The following is a 21081-nucleotide window of genomic DNA, read 5'->3' as shown; positions in this document are numbered from 1 at the left end:
AAGAGAAGGCTCCTGAAGGGGAGACCTGAGAGCAGCTCCAGTGCCTAAAGGGGCTGCAGGAAACCTGGAGAGGGGCTTGGGACAAGGGATGTAGGGACAGGCCAAGGGGAATGGCTTGAACCTGCCCGTGGGGAGACTGAGCTGAGCTCTTGGGCAGAAGCTGTTCCCTGGGAGGGTGCTGAGGCGCTGGCACAGGGTGCCCAGAGAAGCTGTGGCTGCCCCATCCCTGGCAGTGTTCAAGGCCAGGTTGGACACAGGGGCTTGGAGCAGCTGCTCCAGTGGAAGGGGTCCCTGCCTGTGCAAGGGGGGTCAAACTAGAAGAGTTTTGATGTCCCAGACCAAACCAGTCTATGATGCTATGATTATTCCAGCAAAAAGGGGTATCTGCAAGCCTCAGAAGGGCTCACCGGTACTTACACACCAACAGAAAAGCACATGCACCCATGCAACACATGCACCCAAACCCCATAAACCATCTCTTCCCTCACAGATGCCAACCCCTTTAATGCACTGCCCACTGCAAGCCCACAGTGGTGGGGTTTACCCTGTTTTTCCAAGGGGAAAACAGGATCAGGAGGCAGTTTTCTCCTTCCTGAACCCCATGTGAAGGTCTGAGCTGCTGCTGCTGGGACCTGCTCCTGTTGGCACTGATGCACGCACCACCACAGCACATATGGGAACTTTGCAGGTGCATAAGGATGCTTTTCTCTTTCTTTTAAGCCTTATTTACACATTTCACAAGACACCTGTAGTCTCTTCTCCTTCACATCCTACTCGCTGTCCTATACTGCCATCCTGCCATCGTTTCTTAAAACATTCCTTCAGGGAGAACAAGAGCAGTTCATCCAATGTTCAAACAAACAGCTTTCCAGGGTCTTTGGGTCACCACTCCATGCTCCTTCCCTCCCTGATAGGGATGCCAAGAGCTCATCCTTTTGCTTTGTGTTCCAGAGACGTGCTGGGTGACCAGCACAAAGTACTTCAACACTAAAGCAGGCTTTAACTGCAGCTCTTGGTGCATCCCCATCCCAAAGCAGGCTCCAGCACAGGTCCTCATTGCTCAGGTGGCTCCAGGATTTAGTTAACACTGTTCAAACCCATTCCAAGGACAAAATTACTCACCACCTCCTCAGCCTTATTGTGGTGCTGCTTGTGACTGTGTTGGATGCTTCACAAGCATCCTCACATCCATCTTCACGGCCCTCCCTCAGTTCCAAGTTATTCCCAGTTTTACAGCCAGGCCCCTGATGGTTCAATGTCCCCAAATAGCTTTTGCCAGCAGGAAAGGAGAGGATAAAAACAAGAGCACCAAACCCAACTGAGCATCCAGGGGGATGAGGATGACCTTCAGGCAGGGAGATGAACAGTTCTGACCCGCAGCATCTGAAGCGTGGGGTGGGATATTTACATACTTGGATTCAGGCATCTAAATTAAGAAGCTGGTCACCCTCAGCAAAGATGTCTGTGAAAGAGGAGGTCACCCAAGGAGACACCTCCCTGCTATGGGTTGAGGAGCTCTGCCAGGAGAAGCCACCCCATTGCTTTGCAGGATAGCTCCAATGCACCAGGGAGGAGGGATGCTTGCTAGGGATGGTACCCCAAGAGCCCCAGTGCTCCTCGAAGGTCCATCCCCAGCAATCCCACATCTCCTGGGCCACCCCTTGGCTCTCCTAGCTTGATCATACCAGAGAAGCCCTAGCTTTGCAGCAATAGTCCCATTTCTGAAGTAAGCCCTTAAGATCTCATTTACAGACTTTTCTTCCTCCAAACCACCTTTTTCTTCCTCCAAACCATCCTTTTCCTTCTTTTTCCTAACCATCTTTTGCTTCTTCCTAACCATCCTTTTCCTCCCCCCAACCACCTTTTTCTTCCTCCTAACCATTCTCTTCCTCCTAACCACCCATTTCCTTCCCCCTAACCATCCTTTTCTCCCTCCAAACCATCCTTTTCCCTCCTAATCACCTTCCTCTTCCTCCTTTTTTCTTCCTCCAGACTTTCCTTTTCTCTCCTCCATCCAGTACACAAAAGGTCTGCTGCTAAGCAGGGGTTGCCATGATAACAGAACAACCCCTCGGCTGCTTTGGGTAGGGAAAAGCACCCATGTCCAATGCCAACCTCTTCCCAAATAAATAAATGAGGTGGGGAAAAAAAAGAGGAATGATGCTTCATGTCACTTGAGAGGAGTGCAGAGCAGAAATGATGGCAATTTCCCGTCACTGGAATCAAATGCCCAACTTGCCTGCTCGCAGCAGGCAGTGCCATTAATTCAAACACTCGTGTGAGAGCTGGGTTTCCATTAAAGGGGCCAATTTTGAGTCCATTTCCCTGATAAACAGACAGCAGCGAGACTCCTAAATTGGGCCTTGATAGATTTGATTAGGGCAGAGTTTGCACAGGTTGTGATTTGGGCGAGGGAGAACTGCCATGTGATGTGCTCGAAATCCTCCGGCGCTTGGCGAGGGGGCAGGAGATGCACTGAATCCCAGCCCTATCCCAATTATCCCCAGTGGAGATCACTGAGCAACAACACATTAGGGGAACTGGAGAGATTAGCTGCTGTAAAAACAAAACTGTTGTTTAAACAAGGCATAACAAAGTCCAGCTATCTCCTGCGGCTGCAGCAGGGATTGGCAGGGCTTTTTCCTATGGATAACTAGGCTGCAGAGAGTGATGCTATCCAGGACCAGGTTCCTGCCGTTTTCTCCCTAGTATTTCCAGCTGGAGAATCAGTCCCTGCACAGTATGGATGTTTGTGGCTGATGGGAAGGTGCAAAGCATCCAGGATGCTCAGAGAGGGACTGCAGATCGATGGATGGGAAAGAAGCAAGCACATGGGGAAAGTGGCATCCCTCTTTCTGCCCTCTCCCAACCTAAGTCAGCACCTCACCATCCCTGATGGAAAAGCTTTGAGCATCCTGGTCTAGTGGAAAGTGTCCCTACCCATAGAAAGGTTTGGAACAAGGTGATCTTTGAGATCTATTCTACCCCAAACCATTCGATGAGTCTATGATTACAGCCTTGGGATATGGATACCTGGGGATGGATGGTCCCTTCTCCGCTCCCCATCTCAAAGCCACCCCTCCAGGAGAGGGTTAATCCCCCCTTAAGAAGAGGAGCGGCTCAGAATTGCCACCCGCAACAGATGAATATTCATTTTGGCATTAAGTCCTCTATCAGGCCTTCCAGGCAGGTGGTATTAAGGCTGGATCTCCAGAGAGTTTTGTTTTATTCTCGGGAAGCAGAGCCCTGACTCGGAGACACAATAACTCACTTAAGGAAAGCTAATTCTCTCTGCCGGTGAATTTAAAGCGTGGCAGAAAGGCGACACTAAAGCGACAGCCTGGCAACACCTCTCACGTCTCAGCTCGTCTGGGCTCGGATGCTCGCAGGGAATGGCTGCAAATCCCTGTCTCCCCAAGCTTGCTCAGCTGCTGCAACAACTGCCTTCAGTGCCTGGCCTGGAGCGAAAGAGCAGGAAAGCAAATCCATGTGATCCCAGACTGGTTTGTGTTGGAAAGGAGCTCATCCAGCTCCAACTCTGTGCCATGGGCAGGGACACCTTCCACTGGAGCAGGATGCTCCAAGCCCCTGCATCCAACCTGGCCTTGAACACTGCCAAGGATGGGGCAGCCACAGCTTCTGTGGGCACCCTGTGCCAGCGCCTCAGCACCCTCACAGTAAATAGCTTGTAATATCTAATCTAAATCTCCCCTCTGTAATAATAACCCAACGATGTGATAATAAATCCACATTGCATCACAGCTGAGTGCTGTGGTGGCATTTGCCAAGGCACTTTGTAACTCTTCATCATCCTACCGGGCTGTAGATCCTCTCTGGAGGCTCCCCAAGGAAAAGCAGCTGGCTTTACAACACGGGGAATCATAGAATCATAGAATAGTTAGGATTAGAAAGGACCTCAAGATCATCTAGTTCCAACCCCCCTGCCATGGGCAGGGACACCTCACACTAAACCATAGTTTAGGGTTTAGTGTGGTCCCCCCCTAATAAAGGGGGACAAAGTATTTCCTGTTACTGCACCCAAGCAGGAAACAAACCCCACTTCACAGGCATGTGCCAGGCTCCCAAGTGCGAGTTCCTAATGGAAACATTAGCAATTACAATGATAATATTAGGATTTGAAAAGGAATTAGATTGCACTGACCTAAACGTTGACTCTGCAGCAAGTTGAGGCTATGTGGGCTTCTTAAACTGAGATTGTGTGGTTCCCTTATAGGTGTTAGGGTCGGAGATGTAACCCTTATCCCCAGTGCAATGCGGTGCCTCAGTTTCCCCACCTTTACAAAAGGGATTCCAAAGGCTGAACTGGAAGATGAGCACTGAGAGCACAGATTGGTTTTCCTCTGAAAACACCAGAAATCAGCACAGAGAGATGTTTCTCTCTTCTGAACTGCACAGCATTCAACTCCTGAGCAGTTGTGACAGGCGCTCTAACAGCAGCATTCATTATCCTTCTTGTTCTGTTTAACACTCCTCACTCACGTGCTCCTCCCCAGAGCCTGGTTTACTCCTCCTCAGACATCACACTGAGCTCGATGCCTCTTAACCCAGTAATTGGGATCACGGCATTCCCAAAGGTACAACACGTGTCCTGCACCGGCCAGCATCTCACTTCATCTTCCCTTCCAAACATTCCTTCTCCCTCCATGATCCATCTTCCTCCAGCAGTTTGGGGCACCTCAACCCAGTTTTTAGCACCAACACCCCTTTGCACCCATCTATCCCACTGCAGGTGACCATCAACCAGCTCTATATGGCAATGCTCTGTCTAAAAAGCCTTGCTTGCCTCCCAGTCACGCATCGCCCACAACCTACCCAATAGAAGAACATCCACTCAGCTGCATTAATAGATATTTTGGGTGGGAAAAAGTGCTTTGTCCACCTTTATCCTTGAGGTTGTGATAAAATAACAGCTAAAGCTCGTTGGGACTGCTTGGAAATGTCAGGAAGTTAAGTGATTTCCCATCTATCTCACACCGAGCTCCTCGCCAGCGGGCCGGCGTTCTGCATTTGCATGGATGAAGGCAGCATAAAACACCACCTCCTTCAGCCTGTGCCCAGATATAAATGAGCACAAGGTCTGCTGGCACTCTCTGCATTCAAGTACCTGGTTGCTGAAGATCATGGCCCCTATTTATCAACAGATATGAAGCTTTTCCTGCTCAAGACACTGCCTTCCTACACCAGGCAGCTTGTGGGTGATAGCAAAGCAGCTCAGTCTCCGTTGAGGAGGAGGTTAATTATAGCTACATCATCATAGCATAGACACACTGCAGCCAGGGTCTGCTGAGAAACCTCTTCCCTTCCCTTTGGACTCTAAAGATGAACATATTTAATCCTCCTGCACTATTCACAGAGCCCCGTGAGCCCCAGAAGATTCATGGTTGGTTTCTTGCAGTGCTGCTCTTCCTGCTAATGATGCCCTTCCGGCTAATACGTGCCGGATGGGATTTGTATTAGTCAGATAGGGGCACCATAAAACAGCATATGGAAGAGTAGAGGAGCCTGCAGGCAATAAAACACTTAGGAGAGGCACTGCCATCTAAGAAGCAAGACTTGGTCACCAAGGAAAGGCTTTGCCCTCCATGCCAAGCCACCCTATGTCCAGCAGAACCCTCTTTTGGTATATCCCCTGCCCAGTGCTCCATAGTATGATGATACGGCTGATACAAGCATCACTCAGAGGGATGTGTCACTGGGGTCCTCCTCTCCCTCTCTGCCCAACCACCCTGAGCAACAGCAGAGGGTGGAATAAATGCATCATTTTCCTGCTTGTAGGATCCCAAGCTAAGAAAGGGGGGAAAGCCAATAGGAATACACAAAGGGTTGCAGTGAGCATGGCCAGGATGCTGAGGGAGCAGGCTGTGACATTCCCCAGCACTGCAGGAAATAGCCCTTGAGAGCTGGTAGCAAGAATTCCCCTTTCTCTGCTCAGCTGGTAACAGCAAGAAACGCAACCCAAAAAGAACAAGAGAAATCAGGAGCAGCCTCTTACAAGGTGTGTTGCTCCTTTCTTGGTTTTTAAATGGCATCACATCAAAACAGCCCATAAAAATGAACCTGAGTGTGTTCTGTAAATTATAGATGAGGCAGAAGCAATCCCTCACCGAAAAGACTGGTGCCAAGTTGTGATTCCAGCAGCTTTCCAGCGGAGCACGCTGGGCAGGAGGTCACAGCAACCGGAGCTGTATGTTCTCTCTGCTATTAGGATGGTGATGCAGAAATAACACCGGTGCACTATGCAAGGCCAGAGCATGGGGAAAGAGAAGGTGGGTGGGTAGTGATGGAAAAGAGCAAGGATGGGGTTAAGATTGTCTTTATTCCCTTTATCTTGCCCTGACTAACTAAAGGTACATGTCAGACAGGGCTGGGTGGGACGGAAATCCCTCTTCTTCCTCCCCTCTTGAGTCAACCTCTGAGTAATTGGAGATATTCTGGTAAAATCAAGGTGTTAGGACCAAGTGGGAGTCAAACTATTGCTCTAAACACATAGTTTTGGGTATGAAGATGAGCAGAAGTCTGTATCTGGGGGTGCTGGCAAGCCTGGGGATGGGGTGACACATGCTGCACCCAATTGGAGCATCACCTACGTGACCTGTGCTGCATTTGGGGGTTTATATTGCTGCTCTCTGCAGGTATCAGTGCAGAGCAGATTGAAGAGGTGAATATTAAAGACACTTTGTGCCAAAAATAGAGTCTGAAAAAAGCTGTATTTGGGGTTTCTGCTAATTTCCAGGCAGCTTTTATTTCTCCTGCTTTGTTTGACAATTCGTTTGGAACACCAGTAGAAAGATTGGCCCATTATCATAATTGGGTCACCCCTAAACAATGTGATAGACACCCAGGGCAACCTACCAGAGAGAATCTGACTTATGGCTCATTATTAGCTTGAGCTTGACAGGTTATTTCAGTAACAGGCAGAAAAGCCATCAGAGCAAAAGCACTGGGGAAAACCTGCAAGGCTCAGCTGCTGCAAAACCCAATGTCACCTATGGGCAATGCTTTTGGCCTCGGGCTGGGGTTGGGAGGATGCAATTGGTCATGTAGGGGTACACTGGCAAGTAGTTGAGCTGTGAATATAGGCCAAGTCCTGCTATGGACATGCACATTGGTCTAGCTTGGAGAAGCAGCAAGCCAATGATCACACTAAGATCCCCAATGCCGTAGCACTCCAGTTCATCCAAATTGGTGCTGTATCTTGTTCTGGGGAGCTCTTTTAACACCAGAAGGTTGGGTGCTGGGGTTTGGGATGACTTAGGGAGTCTGCCTACTAAAGCCTGGTCTTTGCCCACATCTGGCTTAACACTCATATCAAAAAGGTCAAGAATCAAGTGTTATCTCCAGCCTCCATGGTGCATGGTGAAAGCACATTCTCATAACCAACAGCTTATAGGAGGAAATGAGTAAAAATCACATTTCTCATTGAACTCCCACAGAACCCTTCCAAAAAGCCCAATGCCAAATCCCAGTAACCTTTTCCTGTGCTGCAGCATCCCTCACCCCACCAGCATCAAGCCTGGACCACTGGGATGCATCACATCCCTTCCAAGGAGGGCTCCATCCCCACTATTAACACTCAGCAAACGCATCTCTATCCAAGCTCCATGCAGCCAGTCAGCTCCCAGAGCCTCTAAAGGAATCAGGATGGAACAGATGCTTGAAGGACTTCATAAAATGAAGGCAAAGATAAAGAAAACCCACCCAGCACTTTCTAACCAAACCCTATGCTGACGGACCAGAGCATCAGAAAGAAATAGAGCCACCCACAGAAACCTGCTGATAAATCTCTGCATCATGCATGTATATATATACACAAAATACATATATATATATGAGTGTGTGTATATATATATGAGTTATATATAAGATAAATATATACAAGTATGCTCATGTTTTCTAAAATATGAAACTGCCAAATTTAGACCCTTATGGCTAAAAAATTCATCTTCTTTCCTCTCACTGGGCTTCCTTTGCTCCCATTAATCTGACCAGCTCCCCCTCTGTCCCTTGCCTCCCATAGCAATTGTGACTCCCAAACTCCCCCATTGCTATCATCTCCCCCAGTAACTCCTCACCAAATTCCAATGAGGTTTTCTAATGAGACTAATTCATTTTGTGCCCAAGTTAATAAGAGTGTCTAGAGCTCAGAAATAATTGCCCTTCCCAAACAGCACCATCCCCTCCCTTTCCCACTCTCTCCCTCTGCAGCAAGTGGGAAGGGGCCTCCTTAATAACTCAACCCCAGCCTCTGTTTTGACAGGCGATGGGTTTGTGTTTCAAGAGCTATTTAGTTTGGTCATTAATGCTCTGACACCAGCCAGCCCCTGCCCAAGGGGACATTGGGAGAGGGATTACACACCAAAGGATGCTCCAAAGTGTGTGGGATCCTTTCTAAGAGGCAATAAATCCCTTTGGGATCAGCGCACATGGCTCCTCCCATGTTACCAATGACCAGATTGATTTTCCCTACACCAGGCTTTGCTTTTGCAGAGTATTCTGGAGTCAGGACTGATTTGGGTGCCTGGTGCTGTGAAAGGATATTCTGCTATAAGGAAACTCTCTGTTACAGCCCTTGGGTAAGACTCTGCTAGAGATCACAGAATGGTTTGGGTTGGATGTGACCTTAAAGCTTATCCAGCTCCAATCGCTTGCCATGGGCAGGGACACCTTCCACTAGAGCAGCTTGCTCCAACCTGGCCTTGAACACTTGTCAGGGATGGGGGTAGGACATTGCAACACATTCAGCTACCACCTGAAGCTTCCTTTCAGCACCCTGTGATACATTTACATAGGGCAGAAGTCCCTTCTGCTGCTCTTAGGGACAACTTGGTGATGCCCCAATGCACAAAACAGCCCTAAGGTTTACCAATGCCTAAGTCAGATTGAATTTCATCTGAGCTCTATGTGTCATGATGCTAAACCTGGATAGATCCCTTTTCCTGGTGGGAAAGGATCCAAGAGCATCACAAGGGACAGCCCACACAGCTCTCCCTGTCTAAGCCAAGTACTGCAGCTCCACAGCGGGGCTGGACCACAGCTTTGGGGGCAGCATCCTCCAACCTTGAGCTTGAGCAAACACTGGGTGAAGTTCAGAAGTGAGACAGGACAAATGCTTCAGATGGAGCAGCTGAAAATCAATTCTAAAGCAGGTTCATGGGGGGAAAACAAGCAGAATTCTGACACCAAAGGAGAAAATCTCCCAGTTTTAAAAGCATTAATGGAGGTGGCAATCCCACAACCTTCACCTGGAAGCATGCAAACACTCTGACTTCATAAAGCAAAATGGTTTAGTGACAACAAAGTTCAACGTTGCAATGAAAAGGGCCTGTCAGGTTTGGAAGATAGTGAATGGGGCCATCAGAAGAGGCATATTCACATCAACCCTCGCTTAGTACTGAGAAGAACAAAAGCTTTCCGTATATTCTAGGGATACGAGCACAGAATGAGAGATGCGGCTCAGTGGGTTTGGATGGGAGGATTTCACGTCCTGACATTCACAGAGCATCTCCTCCAGGTGAAATCTGGGCCGATGCTACCCAGAAGGTCAGGGTAAATGAGAGCAATGAGCTCTCGTGGCCTTAATCCCCTGAACCAGGCGTCCCGCTAATCAAATCAAAGCAAGCAGATAAAATGCCCACCACAAAGCAGAGGTTTGCAGCTGGGGGATCTAATTCCAGGAGGCTGCAGGCCATAAAAAGAAGGGATCCATTAGCATCCACTTACCTGCCTTGATGAAGTGACCACGATAAAGTGCACAGGATTAAATGAATTGAAGTGAATCCCCTGACGGCGTTTTTAGGGGATTGAAAGAGGTTTTATCCACTCGCAACCTCTATCCTCGGAGGAAACGGATTCAATAAAACCCAAACCCACTTCATCTAGCAGGAAGGGGAAGGAAATATAAACACACACCAACTGCACAACGTTTACAGAGTCACTAAAGCAGGCAGGAGAGGTATTAAATATAGGGCAAATCCCTGGCTGGGAGATAGATGTGTGCAGAAGCCTGCTGCTCTAGCTGAGCCCCATCACTTGAACTTCACACTCCTCATGCTCCTTCATTCCCTGCGGAGTCAGCCCCCGCCCTCAGGCACCTCGCAGCTCCCAAAGTATTTGGAACAAGGGGAAAAATAAGTAGTTCCTCCTTTTTCCTCCATCTCCTGACACCCCTTCCTCCATCCTGCCAGCTCAGCACCTAAATAGCCCTTGCTACCCGGCACAAAGCAGCCTGGGTATCCATAGCGCCCTGCAACCTCCTCTCCCACCAAGCCAGGCCAGAAATCATCTCACCCCCATCTGCTGAAGAGGATGGGAATTAGTTCCTTCCCTGCTCCAGTATTTTGTGCTGAGCTTTGCAAAGGAGGCACCGTCGCTGCTGCCTGCAGATAAGATGCTGATGCTCCCTGAGGAGTGTGATGCCATTTCCCATCCAATACTCCCCATCTGCTGTCACTGCCAGTGTGCATCCCGAATGCTCAGCATCCCAAATGCTGAACCCCAAATGCTCAGCATCCCGAATGCTGAACACCCCAAATGCTGAGCATCCCAAATAGCACGCACCCTAAATGCTGAACTTCCTAAATGGTGAGCATCCCAAATGGTGAGCATCCCAAATGGTGAGCATTTCAAATGCTGAGCATCTCGAATGCTGAACATCCCAAATGCTGAGCATCCTGAATGCTGAACATCCCAAATGCTGAGCAAGCCAAACAGCAAGCATTCCAAATGCTAAGCATCCCAAACAATGAGCATCCTAAATGCTGAGCATCCTAAACAATGATCATTCTAAATACTGAGCATCCCAAATGCTGAGCATCCCATTTACCGGCCCCAGATACAACCCACCATCACTAAGCTCCATCTTTTAGAGCCTTCTCTCCAGTCCCTAAATTATCCAACAGGGGCAGAGTTATAAATACCATTGCACCCTATTTATCCATCTATGGATCTGCCTCTAGATGGAATACCTCCTGGAAAAGCTTTTAGAGGGGTTTGGTTCCTCTTAACCACAGACCTATTCCTCATCTCCAAATACAAGCTGCATGTTTTAGAGCCTTCTCCCCAGCCCCAAGTTATCCAAAGAGGACAGAGCCATAGGGGCTGTGGAAGGAAAACCTCTGGTCTTTAGGAGGTCCAGCAACAGATTCCAAAAGGCCATGATGAAGCAAAAAGCAATGGCAATGCTGAGAGTGCAGCAGCCTGGCCCCAAAGAGCAAACGTTATCGATTCCTATCAGAGGAAGACGAATAAAGATGAGAAGCTCCTCGGAACAAAGCCACTTTCCTATGATGGGGGGGGGGAAAGCCATTTTAATTACTGATTCATAATAAATGTCTTGCCATTTGCTGGGCCTTTCTTTTTAAATATATATTATTATTGTTGAAATTACTTTGTAGAACGACTTCAACTTATTAATATATTTATAAGGCAAGAAAACACCCATAAACGCTCAAAACACGGAGCCAAGGAATTCATTAACATCAAATTACTGGTGCTTGCTACTGCTTGATGCTAAGCATTGCTCCCCTATTATGTGGAGGATGGACAAAAGCCTCTTGCAGCTGTTAATTATGTCAATTATTAATTCTACTTAATAATTCATAAGCCTCTCCCCAGCCCCCTGGAGTCTACTACAGGATCTCTGTTTCTTCCTCTCCATCTCTCCCTAACTCTGGTTGCAATGGGATAATCCATCACTGTGCAAAGGTGAGCGGCTTTAGGAGGGGGAGGGATGTTTGGGATTCTTGGCTTTGATTTTTGACCCTCACAGTCATTTCCTCAGGGAAATTCCCCTGGTGAATCCCAGCTGTAAAGCAGGGATCATCAATCCTTAAAGGTGAACTTTTCCCCCTCATGTGCTCCATTTAAAAACACTAAGTAATGTGTCTTCAAATGCAAACCCCCACCTCTGAGAGCTCACATCTTCAATAGTACATACATGGGAGAGAATCCGAATAAACCCCCTTTAAAGTCAAGCAGAAAGGATGGGGTTTAAGCACCTTTTCAGTCTGGATTTAGGTTTTACCCATCCTCTGCGTACCCCCAGCATCGCCCATGGCTGTGCTTGGTCCCTGGTACCAAGTGACAGCAGAAAAGGGGGAGACTGAGGCACAGCCTGCTGTTAAGGACACCTATTCCTGAACTCAAGTCCCTACCATGGCTCAGCATAGGTCCAAAACGCTGCCCTGCCCCCAGGCATAAGATGAAAACAGCCCTTAAATACAAAGGGATTAAAAATGATGCACCAACAGCCCTTTTTCCTATTTTCCCCTCTTTTCTCCTGGTTTTTAAGCCTTCAGCATCTGCCTTTTTTCATGCTTTTGTGCTTAACCCCCCTGAATAGAGACTTACTTCAAAGTGAAACGGCAAGTTGGGATTACAGGCAGCTTCCCTATCAGCTGATGCAGCAGGAAAACTGTCTTGGCTTTGGAAGTGGGCTCCGTGCATTGGAAATACTGCTCATGGGACAAAACCTGTCACCCCCAATACAAAAAGCTTGCAAAGAATGAGGGGGGATAAAAATAATACAACCTATTACAAATACATATAGTTATACACACATTCATAGAGATATTATTCCATAGAACAGCTTAATCCTACTAATGCCTGTTGCATTTGGCGCTTCTGTGGTTGAGGGATACAGAAATGGCTTTATAAGGTATAAATTTAGCTGATGCCACCAAACTGGATGTGCACCCATGCACCCTTCTTTGTGTCCTAATTCCTCTGGAATTTCATTTCCAGGTGAAAAGGAGACTGTTTAATGACAGAAGATAAATGGGGGGTGGAGAAAAGGATGAAACCTCCCACATTGTCCCAAAGCATCACTTGCTGCTGAGGGGATTCGTGTTTCTGATGGGGTTTGGAGGGGAAAGAGGAGGAATTTGGTGTTCAGCTCCAGGGCAGAGTATCCCAGATTTGATTCCAGGCAGCAAGCATTTAAGGAGAAGGGAGAGCACGCACGTACCCACACAATAGAAGCCCTCATCTATTAATCTTCGTCATTGAGCCACAGGGTAGAGCTAAAATGACGTTTGATGCTCTTTGCTGATCTCTGGAGGGCAAATCAAATCACAAATAAGAGGAAAAGCAGTCGGAGAGATACAGCACAGTTTATAGTGCATAAAAATAGACACACAGAGAAAGGAACATGAGGATTGTGGGGTTGGGGTTGTTTAAGGGAGGGAGGGAGGGGAGAAGTAGCTTCCAAAACATGATTTTCCTTCTTAATTCACCTATGAAACACGGTGAATAACAAGATTTGAGTATTTGATGGGCAGCCTGAGTGGGTTTTGCATGTTCTTAAATAGGGTAACAGCTGTATAGAGCTTAAATATGATAGACAAAGTGGCTGGTACTCTGCTATTGAGTCCCCAAAGTCCCCTGATTTTCCATGGCATCACCTCCTAAGGATGCCCAAGCATTTGGCTTCGCTCCCACCTCCCTTAGGCAGCAGGTAAAACTCAGCCCCATTTTGAAGAGCTGGGGAAACTGGGGCAACAAAGATGGGAAACAATTTGCCCACGCTGGCTCAATAATGTGCTTATAAAAGGAATCCGAGAGCACTTTTCCCATCGAAGCACTAAACCTCCCTCCCTCCCCGAGCGGCTCTGAATAACTGTGTCACTTTGCCTGCAATTTGCAGAGGCCACACGCTGTTCCTCTCTTCCCTTGGCTCCTGCTGATTGGCATTTCCAGCTCTGCAATGTGGTGCTTTTCCATTCACCAAGGGAAATGCGGGCCTTTAGGAGCTCCTGGCTTGTTCTTCAACAGCAAAAAAGCAGAGGACAAAAGCCCAGTGGCTACAGAGGGAGCAGGAAACACTTAAAGAGTCCCTGTTTGGACCCAAACCTACATGAAATCTGTGTTTTCCTCCTCTTTTTTCCCCCTTTTTCTTTTGGTTTGACATTGCAAAGCCCAGAGCATCACTCACCATGGGGTGATCCCATTCCTGCAATGCATCTCCCACTATTTGTTCTACCAGCCTGTCACCAACCAACTCCCTAGGTTAAACCCCACGGCTTTGCATTCCCCTGGCTGGCACCAGTGCCGTGGATACAGCTCTAACCCAACAGTTTTCTCCCTTTCCAACATCCCAGCCCCAATCCTGCTCCCTGATGCCATCAAGGTCATCATCCCAAAGCAGCTATGTCAGCACAGGCAACAAACAAACAGATCCCACATGGGTCCTCCAGAGCCACTTTCCTTTAAGATGAGGACTGGGGTTTGTGGCTGCTTTGGCTTTCTCCCCCCTCTTTTCCCTCTTAGGCCTGAGTGGTTTCATGAGCGTCCTTTTAACCTCGGAAACTTGGTTTTAATTTCCATGGCTTTACCCGGAGAACAATGTGTCCTGGGGGCATCTTTGAGCACAATGTACACTTTCATCATCAAAACAAATGCTAGATATACCCATCTGCCATGTTATCAGAGCGTGTTGGCTCACTGAGCCGGACACCGCTTAGGGGACGAGGGAGGCTTTTACTCTTCTCAAAGTCATGAGTAGCTCCCTCTAAGCTCTTTAGCATTAGAGACTCCTGTGGAGACGGGTATTAGAAGCTCCATTTCTGTTTTCCCTAGTCAGGAATGATGGGAGATGGAGCTTGCTCTGGTGATTCCTGCTCTATGGGGGAGAAGAGATAAGCAGATCCTCCTTTAGTCATCCCCATGGGTGACTTGTAAGGCCTCGGAGTGCGATGCTCCCTGTGTGATGCTGCTCAGTGGGAGGGACGTAGAAGCAAGTTGGACCCAAAGTCAAGGACTATGAGCTGAAGGTGACCCAGCAAGGCTCCACTTGAGCTTTCAGTGCCCAAAAGGGGGGTGATGACCCTCTCTGGTGCATTTTGCTTGTGAAGCATTCACTCCCATTACACCTTTGCTCTGCATCCAGAGCAGAGGGGTCTGCACCTCCACACTGTATGAACAATCCAGCTCCATTCAACTCCCTCTATGAGCCAGATGTTCCCAGTTCCCCCATCCGCATGCAGACAACCTTCCATGCTGGAGGATTTGTCCCTTCCCCAAGCCCACTCCTCCGAAGAGGTTTGCAAGCTACCGCTTCCGTTCCGTTCCGGCATGGAATCATTTGGAATAAGTTATAATAATAGTAAACATAGGGAAAAAACAACAACAAATCAAACATGCTTTGTTAGTCCCCAGGCACACGCATTTGTCTTCCCAGCGCCAAAGTAATCACATTTTGGGTTTTAATTTATGATGTGCATTCCAGGCGGTGCCTGGCGGCGTTATCACAAGTCACAGCCCCAGTACGCAACGGGAGGAATCAAGGCTCTTAAATCCTCACCTCCTTTAGCTCCTCCACCTGCCAGCATCTCCAAAAGACAACATCTTTCCTCCTGTTTGAGCTGCTTGCAGCCGGACCCAGGGACCAGCTCCATGGGGAGAGCTGAGCCATGGGATCGCTGGCTCCATGGAGATGGAGCTCACAAACCCCACACTGAAACCCTGCCTGGCTTTAATTTCCTAAGGAACTCGCATGGAGGAGCGTATTTTTGCCTATTAGGTTTTATGTTCTGCCTTCAAGCAGCCTCAAAACATAATGTCCATCATTAGGGTTTATGGGACACCAGCATGCATACAGAAAGCCTCGGAAACCTGGAACAACACAGAGGGTCAATGCCACGCAGGCACTTAGTTGAGGACCAGCTGCAGAGAGGGATGAGCACCAGGATCTCGAGGGGGTTTAGGGGACATCTCAGCATCTTCACAGCTGCTAGAGAGTTTGGAAGGATGGAATGGGAAGGTGCAAGGCTCCTGGCCTGGTACAGCCCAGCCTCTTCCTCCACACTGAGGGGGCATCAAGGCTTCAAGGAGAGATCTCCATGCTCAGGGTGCTTTCATAGAGGAAGAAATAGGTTTTCCCCCTGTTTTGACCACAAACTCACGTGTGTTGCTGTTATTATCACACAGCGGTAGCAGCCTGTGCTTAACACAGGGAATAAGGAGAACAGAGCCCTTCGCATCCGCATCCCACACCAGGCATACAGCCTCTTAGTACCGGCCCAGCACCAGCATCCCAGTGCGCACACACACATCAGCTTAGCAAGCACCCAGAGCTCTGTGTCACCTCTGCATCAGGCTGGAATAAGCAACGAGCCTTCACTGGGCTGGGGAAGGGGAAGGAAACGGGATAGGAGCTGCAACTGCATCCCCCAAGATAAGGCAAAGAGAAATGTCTGCCGCGAACCAGACTAATCACATTCCTTGCCAAGGAGCATGAGCCTTTTGGCAGGTAGGGGATGGATCTCGGGAGCTGACATGTCTCTCTGCCGTCTACAGCTGATGAAGTGTCAAATGAGATGGAACAGAAAGTGAGACCCATCTGGGGAAGCGGGCTGATTGATACCAGGAGGAGGAGGGTGAAGTGGCTCCAGCACCACAGTCGCTCCTGTGCTCAGCAAGGCGATGCTAAGGGGTGATTTTAGGCTGGCCGAGCATCATCATCACTCCTCCTCATCCTCCTCCTGGCCTTTGTAATTGCCAGTGCAGTCAGCAGTGACATTGCTCATAGTCCTCAACACAACTAACGATGGTCATTCATTACTGCCCTTATTCATTAGCATGAGAGGGGGTCCCTGGACAGGCCTCTCTGGAGCTGACAGGTAGCTAAAGGGTCCAGGGCTTTGCTGGACGGCTGCTTTTACACATGCACATGAGCAGTTGGGTTTTTCAGCACTGGAAGAATAGGGAGAGGAGGGAATTTTGGGACTCTCATCCTGCTGACTCCCAAAACCACTGCACAAAGGGCTGCAATGAACACAAGGGAGGGACAGAGATGTGCTGGGAGGAGCAGTAACACCCCTGGGGGGGCACAGGTAGGGTGTAATGAAGCTACATCCTGCAATGAGTTGGTAAAGGGAGAGGATGCATCCCCCAGCCTTGCCCACAGCACCTGCATCCCATACAGGGATTAATAGGAATAAGAACTAAGGAGTTGTCATAGCTCCCCCCATCCAAACAGACCATTGGCCTCTCCAGGAAAGCAGACAGTGGCTTTCACAATGTGGGGATGTGCTTTCTCAAAGGACATTATGGGAATTCAGTGCTGGATTAATGGAAATCTCCTTCCAGCCCCATGGCAGACCCGATGTCTGGGGGCTGAGCTAGCCAGGGATTGTAGCAAGGCAAAAGATCCACCAAAACGAAACACAACTGGAAAAGCCCCTACTTACAGAAAGCCAAATACATATATAGCCATGAGGTGCTGTGTGGCACGATACCCCCCTAATAGGATCAGCAAAACAGGGGTCAGCATACGAAATAGAGCTGCTTTGGAGATCACACAAAGCACTTTAATCTGAGGTGGATTTGCACCTCTCGGGGGCTGGGAACTGGTATATTCTATGCGCTTCTTGAGCTGAGCCTGTTAAAAAGGTACCAGAATAAAGCAAAACGGGGGGAGAGTGGAAAGAATCCTTCCTTGTATGAACTGAGCCAGAGAAAACTTTCCCTCTAGCAAGACTCTGGCAACAATCCCAGTCCCACTCCACTGGTGCTTTGAAATACAAACAAGAGGATCCACTGCTCCTAAAGCACGTTTCCACTGCCCCAGGGCTGCCCATGGCAGGGGGGGGTGCTGGAGATGCTCCTTGAAGCTGGGTCTTTGAGCAGGGGTGGGCATCACACCTCCTGCAAGGAGGAGCTGGGAGATAGGGATGCAGGAGAGCAGCAGCAACGGAGAAGCATTGATGGTGGGTGATGTGCGAGGAATAAAGAGGGATGGAGTTTGTATCCGTGCTCCCCTTTCCCCCTCCTCCCCAATCCTGCTGCTGCAGCTCCAACGCAGAGCCTGAGGGCAGAGGCAAGGACTTTGTCACATAGCAGCATTAGGGAGTGACAGGGAGAGCTGGGAAGCAGAGGGGGGGGGAGTGCTGGTCATGGTCAGAGGCACTGCCATGCAGGAGAAGGATGCTCGGCACAAGCCGCTGCCTGATAGAGACATCACACAGCAACTATGCATGAGACAGAAGGGCAAGAGCTGTCCTCACACTGCTAAATCCAAGAGAAAACAGCCACAAACAAAGGCAAGATACAAAAGCAGCTCTTGGCTGCTTTAAAAGCAAGTTTCAGGGGGGGTGAGGGGGAAGAAGGAGGCAATAGAAATAACAGTGATAGGTAAAGCCCAAATGGTACAGACAGTGTTCCCTAGTTTTATGTAAAGAGATGGGATCCACAAAGTGTAAAAGGGTCAGAGTCCATCCTTGCATAATAACTTGTTGCTATGGGATAATTCCTGAAGGATGAGCACACCTCATCCCCTTGGATTCCTTGGAAAACCCCTGACCAGGGCACTGAGCCCAGCACATCCCTCTGGCAAAACCCTGTTTCTCACCCATAGAGGGGATGGAGTCCAGGAGCTTCACCCTGTGCCCATATGGTACAAGACGTGCTGCTCATCGGGAGTACTTCATCTGATCGCAGCTCATGGGGTGCTTTGGGGAAGCAAAGGGATCTACCTTGAAACCATCAGCACACCAGCAACCAACCTTCAGCTTGTTCTAGCCCTTGACATCAGCATATATCCCTTAAGGAGAAGGTTAATAGCATCATTGAATGGTTTGGAAAGGGACCTTAAAGCTTATCTATTTCCACGCCCCTGCCATGGGCAGGAGACCTTCCATTAGGGCAGGTTGCTCCAAGCCCCATCCAACCTGGCTCTGAACACATCTATAACATATCTATAAAATACTATTAATAATAGCATTATTTTGTGACAAATGAGGTTTGGGGGCAGCAGCTTGTCCAGCATCATCCCAAATCCCTGAAACACAGCCAGGAGATGGAACTGCCTCTTAAAAATGCCTCTTACATTTAACTGGAACTGGCTCTTAACATCAGCCACACTACTCATCCCAGGAGACACATCCAGCCTGGACCAAAGATCAGCAAGGACTCATCCTGCTTGGTCCTGTGCCCATCCCTGCTGTCATTAAGGGCACTCAGGACCAGTTCAACCCTGTTTCCACCACATCAGAAGGGAACTGAAAGGATTGTGGCTCTCACGCTCCCATCACACGGGAGCTGGGGATGGCAGCGCTCGGTGCCTCCAGCCTTGACCTTTATTTTCCATTAATGGACCTGGGTGAGTGTCAGCTGTGTTTGAAGCTGCATAAAATGAACTGAAAATAAGAGGGATAAACAGCAGCAGTTAAGGGCCTCTTTTTTTTCCCCTTCCCTTTTTTTCCTGTCCTAAAGGAATGCTGAACCAATTGCAGCAGTGGTATTGACACACAGTGAGCTGCTTCCAGGCACTGGTGACTTGCTGGGATCCGGTTCCTAACCCAGTAAGCAGCAAAGGCAAAACCCAAAGGAAAAGCTGCTTCACAGGGGGAGGTTTGAAGTCCCCATATGCCAGAAAGCATCTGGTTCAAGTGCAGAGCCATCCCATTCCCTACAGTGAGCATCTCTAAGGCTGGAAACCAAAGACATGATATGGGAAGGTGATGCTGAGAGTTGCATGAGCTTCATACCAACATCCCTGAGTGCTTCTCATACACACCATGGATGCAGTTTGCTGCCCTAACTGAGGCATTTTGCCCCATTGCTGCTGTAGGTGGATGGGTATCACCTACATGGTGAAGCCTACTGAGAAAGAAGGGCTCTTGTGTGTGATGCCCATGAGCCAAAGAAGGGAGAAGACCTGGGGGGGCTCCAGTGTGAAGCAGCATCATCACAGCAGCTCTCATTTAGGCTTTCACATACCTAAATTGCTGGCAGAGGGAAAGAATCCAGCCTAAAACTCTTAAAAACATCAACCTCTGATGGTATTTACAGAGCAAACATGGAGCTCACTCAAATTAAATGGCAATTCCCTCTGCTATTCCCTTGGCAGCAGAGGCAGAGGCATTGAGGTACCACTGGGGAGCCAGGAGGCCACAGGGATGGGCATCCCAGTCCTGCCTGCCAGCCAGGAAAGGTGTGGGAAGAGGTGCAGGGATGGGACCGGGTTAGGATAAGCAGTTTAAGGATTCCAGTGCGTGCTGGAATGCTCTTAAAGAGCGCTAGCTCCTTAATACTTGAAATCCAAGCTCATCTCTCAGCTAGGCATATAATTTCTTTTTAGCTGGATAGCAGCTCCATGTTTAATAACTAACTATTGATTATTTAAAGAGCACCTGGGTTGAGGTTTACCACCTAAGGCTGGCTACACGTGTAAATATACACAGCACCTATTGCTGCCTTATTAAACCTTAGTCCTAAGCATGTGCTTAATAGCCACTCGCTATTTGATCTCACAGTGATTTCAGGGCTTATTGGGGGAAACAAACACCTAAACCCCACCAGAAGTGTGGTTTGCAGCAGGTGACACAAGTGTCCCCCCCTTCCCCATGTCCATATTTCACACCCAAGGCCAGATATTGAAAGGAAAGCTTCCATCAGGATCCATGAGGATTTATCTACACCGGCTACCATTAGTGGTAATAAGATGAAGGCGATCAGCCTCATACATATCACTTTGGCCATTCTAAATGCCTTCACATTCGTTAGACAGATGTCAGCTGGTCAGGGGCAGGGAAAAGCAGGGAGAAGAGAGAAAGGAAGAAGGAAGAAGAAAGGGAAGAAGAGGCAGAAATAACTTCCTGCCTATTCCTACCTTTGGCTTTGCTGGGTTGGGCTTAACGAGCATTCAGCAAACAGAAGCTTGGGAGGGTCCAAAGCAGCCTCTTAGACCCCTCACACTCATTTCTGGGTGGATTTGGGGTCATTTTGGCTGTTCTTTCCCAGGATTTTGAGCATCTCATTTACTCTGTCCCAGTGGAAGCTGCCATCTGCCAGTGCATCACCCCGACAGGCCATGTTGTCAGTGTGAAGGTGACACTTTGCAGGGGGCTGGTTATGGGGTTTGTCTGCATGAAATCAAACCTCGAAGCAACTGAGGAATCAAACTCCAGACACACCAAGGAGAGAGACTTGGTAAAAGGAATCATTCCGAAGCTCTGCGCTCGCAGAGAGCATCACTGCTCCAGTGAGCCCCAGTGAGATAAGACCTGAAATCAGGGCCCTGCTGTGCGCTTCACAACCATGCCAAAAGAGTCCCTCCCGTCA

The sequence above is a fragment of the Melopsittacus undulatus genome, chromosome 15 (assembly GCF_012275295.1).
Source record: "Melopsittacus undulatus isolate bMelUnd1 chromosome 15, bMelUnd1.mat.Z, whole genome shotgun sequence".
Taxonomy (NCBI): Eukaryota; Metazoa; Chordata; class Aves; order Psittaciformes; family Psittaculidae; genus Melopsittacus; species Melopsittacus undulatus.
The sequence above is the reverse complement of the archived record's forward strand: the minus strand, read 5'-3'. Positions refer to the sequence as shown.